The following is a 5523-nucleotide window of genomic DNA, read 5'->3' as shown; positions in this document are numbered from 1 at the left end:
GCTACAACTGTCGCTATAAAGTTATGCGGAAGAACAATCATCAGAATGGCACCCCCAGACCAAGCACAGCGCCCTTGTCAGGGCGAACAGCACCAGCTGTTGTAGGTCAAGGAGTGACCATTCTGCAACTAAATGTTGAAGGCACCACCAACGCTAAACTAGACATCATCACACCAGGTGCCATGAAACAAACGCTTGTGGAAATCACCGAAAAGTCGTAATTTATGAACAGTCTTCCCTCAAAAAAGCAATGAGTTGGTTTTTCATCCTTTTTGTGAGAATCTATAAAACCGTCTTTCTTTTATTATAGACAACTGTCACTTGCGGTGCTCATCAGCGTGGCAAGAATTTGTTGATTAACAACATTTTGCAGTACTTGCTTCAGCAGTACATATACTATAATTGGAACGATACAGATTAGCATGGCTCCTGCACAAGGATGACACGCAAAATCGTGAAGCGTTTCATATTTCTTAAAAAAAAAAAAGTTTTGCAGTAGGCCTACTAAGCTAAATATTTTCATAATATAATCAGAAAAAGTCTCTAAATTTATATGTAATATATTGCCAATTTATTATAAATTGAGTTGGCACACCGACCCATTTTGTCAACAAAAACTTGCATAAAGAGAACACTGCTCGTGAAACACAATAACGGTGAAACTCGCACTGGTGTTTACATGACATTTGCAAACTTAAAGTAAACAACCCTATGCTCACAGACAATTTCAAAATTCGAAAACAGACGTTTTAATCACCCACTGGGACAGTGTGGCTGGACATCGCATTGGAATAACTTTAAGCAACCCCCACCTAGAACTATAATCTGATTGGTCGATCGGTGGAATCGTATGCAAAGCGAAAATATGCTTCCAGGAAAGTATTTTTTGCCTTCGTGCTCTTTAACTCCTTCAAGAAAAGTATTTTTGGTTATACTTGTACGCTGATACCTTCCGCGGGCCGCAGCGATACAGCGTGGCGGGCCGCATGCGGCCCGCGGGCCGCCATTTGGTGACCCCTGCTGTAGGTGAAGTGGCTTTGGTCTAAAGATGTACCTTGTTGCGACAAGTGAAGCAGTAACTGCAGTGATTCTAAGACAAGACGATGATGCTGTAGCTTGTAGCGACGTAATATTGGCAGTTCCAGTATACATTTAACAGATCAAACCTCAAATAGAATATTACTCAACTTACTCTTATTCAAAACAATCTTATTGAAAGAGAAACCTAGAATCAATAAAACAAAATTAGCAGTAAAAAAATAATGGATATGTCATGTTGCCATTCGGTCATTTTTGATAATTTTTTTTATAATTTTTCCTGTTTTTTCGAAATTGCCATAATTTTTTTTGCCCAAGGTGGATTTTTGATATTTTGTTTCAGACCATGCACTGATGCTTGTGGCAAAATTTCAGCTTTGTACTATTTTTTTCTGGGTCAAAACCTAATTTGACTGGACTAATAATGCAAAGCAGTCAGAAATATAAAACTGCTAGTTGTAGGCTACTTTGGCATTGATTCAGCTTCCGATCAAGCTCTTGTTGGTTCCAACTTGATGCATTTAAGTACCGTAACGTCTTTAGAGTTTCAATTGCAAAAGGGAAATGTAAAGCAGTGAAGAGCAACGTGGTCCAGGTGGTCCACAGAGAATTTTCGGTGGTCCACGGATAAAATAATTCAAGACACACACACTTTCGGTAAAGTTATTTCCATATTGTACCATGACTGGTATTAGAAAAGGATTTGTGTCCAGAATGAAAGTAGTGGGCTCTCAATCCCTCATATCACTCATGTGCATTGCATAATTCACAGACAACAATTGGCTGCTAAAAGCTTAGGCGGCGATATGGAAGAGGCTCTTAATGCTGCTGTCTCAGTTATTAAGTTTATAAAAGCAAATTCCATCAATGACAGACTTTTTCAACAACTTTGTGAGGATGAAGAATTTAAAACATTGCTGCTTTATACTGAAGTGAGATGGCTCTCCAAAGGCAATAACTTAGGAAGACTTGTAGTGTTATGGGAACAAGTGATGGCTTTTTTGAAGCTTAAATCTGATTGTAAAGAACCTTATTCAAAAAAGAAAGCATTAAAAGCAAAGACCATTATGGAGTAGCTTGAAATTACAGAAATCAAGTCAAAAATATTCTATCTTGGTGATATTTTCGAAGATATCAATCAACTTAATCTGACAATACAAGGAAGGAAATCTGACTTAGTGAAAACCATCCAGAAAACAAAGGACTTCATGAATAAGTTGATGTATTGGAAAAATCTGTTTCAAAAGAAAAACACGTCTTTATTCAAGAATTTAGAAATCAGTAATTCTTCAGAAAATTGTATAAACGCTTGTTACCACCATTTGGAAGGTCTCCATGAAGACTGTCAGAGACGGTTTAAAGACATTCTGGAAAAATATATCCCAGAATGGGTTCTTGATCTTTCAAACTTTAAACCAAATGAAATTATTCATCCAAAAATATGTGAAGAGCTGTTAGACATGAAAGAAAATGTTCAGCTTAGCCTATTACAAAATAAAAAGGGAAGGTGTCTTTGGTTATACTGAAATAATGAACTCCAATCCACAGATTTACGAAATTATACAATCTTTCATCATATCCTTTCCAACAACATGGCTAGTTGAGGCTGGGTTTTCTGTTATTATTGACATTTTTTGTAAAAAAAGAAACCGACTTGATATTAATAAGCGTGGTACAGTAAGATTAAGATTGAATCAAACTTTTACTTGTAACTTAATTAAGACTTAATGTGTGACAAACATCAAGAACAAGGTGGTCACTGACGTAAAATTTTATGATATTTGGTCAATTGTTACTTAAAAATATTTGGTTAAATTTATTACTTATAAATATGTTGTTTTTCTAAACTTAAGCCACAATTATATATCTGATATACAAAAAAGGCTATGGTCCACAAAGATTTCTAAAAGAAATTTGTGGTCCACGTAGTCACAAAAAGGTTGCTCATCACTGATGTAAAGCATTGGGTTTAACTGCGCCATTACCCTCTCGAAGTAAATTTTCTTTGCAAAGATAATAGGACAGCCTTCTTTAGAATTCCCCCTCTGACTGGGCTCTAACTTTAAAGATGCCACAAGCTTACGATCGATCAATTACTCCAAAAATGATATGACATTTGAATAACGCTGTAGGCCAGTGATTCTCAACGTGGTCCACAGAGAGTTCTATAAATCCTTGTAGTCCTGTGGAATTTGGTCTAAAAATGGATCAACCTAGAAAAAATTCTTATAAAGACGTATCGTTGGAAAGATAATTTTATCAGCTTTTCAATGATGGGTTTTGTCACTTTTTTATCTTGAAGAAAAAAAGTTACGACCAAAAACGTACCGGAAGGGTAAAAATTGAAATTAGGAAAAAAAAATTAACATAAGAATATTTGTTTTCTTATCTTTCCTGTAATAGGTGAACGAAAGGTTTGAAACTTATGAATTATCAACAGTAAAGCAGGATATAGATGCAAAAGGTATAAATGAAAATAGAAATATAGGCTACATCTGTTTCAGGAGGTAAGAGTGAGCAAGACGGGGGGAGGGCACCAGTAAAGCTGTCGTTGTTCATTATAACTTTATTATGTTATAGTTTACTTACTACGGTTAGTGTGATACATTGCAGATAGATTCAAGTCAAGAAGAAACAGCAATTTGTGTTAAGTGTCTATCGGACTGGTGATTCACTGTGTCATGTTGGAGTTTATTTCTGCGAGACTGATAGTAGCCTACCACACACCCTTTGGACACTATAATTGGTCATGCTTTGAAAATAGATTGTGAAACGCTGGTTGCAATGGAGAAAAATAGAGAAACTGGCCATATTACATACATCCATACATCATGCCGTAATTTCTTGAGAAACCATGCGAAATCCAAGAAACGTCCAGCCTCAAGCAATGAACAATCCAGTAGCAAGACAGTATCGACCAGGTCAGATCAACAGTCGTTCGACTTTAAAAAGCAGTATTTTTACTGTGGATATACAGTAGTTCTATGTTTGATGAACGGCAACCTGATCGAAATAAATTTGAAAAGGTGCAGACAAAATCGTCAGGAATATATTACGTAACACTTGCTTTATGCCAAAGTAGAGACGATGAACTAGCTAAAACTGTTCAGAAACGACTGCTTAGTGCACACGACCTGGTGTTTGCTGAAGCCAGATACCATATGTGCCATGCATAACAAGGTTTGAAAATCCTGCTCGGTATTCAACACCTGGTCGTCCAACATCCACTGAAAAAATGACATTGTTTAATACTGTATGTAAAAAAAAATGGAACATGACATGGACTTGTACACCGTTGTCAGTATAGGATTGGAATCATGATATGATTACAGAATGCCACACAAACCGTATTGTTTTTCATATTTACTTCCAGGAGGACCTTCACAATCGCTTTATTGATCTTCTCTGGAGCGCATCTACATCTTCAAGAAGTCACCCCCCACTTGATCTGGATACCCAGCTAGAAATTTCACGTGTATTACACGTAGATTCTACGTACCTTGGGTCGTGTATTATACGTTACTTTTCACGTATAATACACGCATATGTGTCGACATTATTTCACGTGTATTACACGTATATTTGGTGGTGGATTTTACGTGTTTTACGCCCGCATTACACCTAATTTCCTCGTATCTGACACGTAGATTCTATGTACCTTGGGTCGTGTATTATACGTTAATTTTCACATCGAATACACGCATATGTGTCGACACTATTTCACGTGTATTACACGTATATTTGGTGGTGGATTTTACGTGTTTTACACCCGCATTACACCTAATTTTCTCATATCTGACACGTAGATTCTACGTTCCTTGGGTCGTGTATTATACGTTAATTTTCACGTGTCGACACTATTTCACATGTATTACACGTATATTTGGTGGTGGATTTTACGTGTTTTTACACCGACATTCTACCTAATTTCCGCGTACCGTATCTGAAATCAACAATTTAACACATTTGTATTTATTTAACACATTTGTATAACACATATTGTTATAAGAGGCTACCGTCCAATTGTGACCCTTCTAGCACTCATTCGGAGAGTTAATGCTTGTTTTGAACTTTATTTGGAATTAGAGAAGAAAAAGAGCAATAGCAGTGGTGGGAATCGAACCCGCGTCAATGAAATGACTACTTTCTAGCCCTAACCTTAACCCCTAAGCCAACCAGCTGACAAAAAATCCATCACTTAATTTGCTTTCTATCATCTTCTTTTCGCCATTTTTACGTCACTTAAACCGGAGCTTATGATTGGTTGGCGGTTTCATTCTAGTCATTTTTAGTGGCAGAATTTCGACTTGTTAAAGTGGCTACCGTACCAAACCTTAGTAAGTAATTGTTTGATATCAGTAAGCGAGACCACGTACTTAAATTTACACTAAAAACTATCGTTAAAAGATCACATTAATTTGCGACTAAAAAATGTCATGAAGTTTCCTTTTTACATAACGTAATAAAAACGTGTAAAGACACCTA

The 5523-nt window shown here is 36.6% G+C and overlaps 1 non-coding gene across 1 annotated transcript; it reads left to right on the top strand.

Annotated features, from left to right (window-relative positions):
* Nucleotides 1-372: 372 nt before the first annotated feature.
* Nucleotides 373-474, top strand: LOC145776415 (U6 spliceosomal RNA). Its single transcript, XR_014290218.1, has one exon. It is a non-coding gene; the product is annotated as a U6 spliceosomal RNA (small nuclear RNA).
* Nucleotides 475-5523: the final 5049 nt, after the last annotated feature.

The sequence above is a fragment of the Aplidium turbinatum genome, chromosome 8, assembly GCF_918807975.1.
Source record: "Aplidium turbinatum chromosome 8, kaAplTurb1.1, whole genome shotgun sequence".
Classification (NCBI taxonomy): domain Eukaryota; kingdom Metazoa; phylum Chordata; class Ascidiacea; order Aplousobranchia; family Polyclinidae; genus Aplidium; species Aplidium turbinatum.
This window is presented reverse-complemented; position numbering and strand designations above follow the sequence as displayed.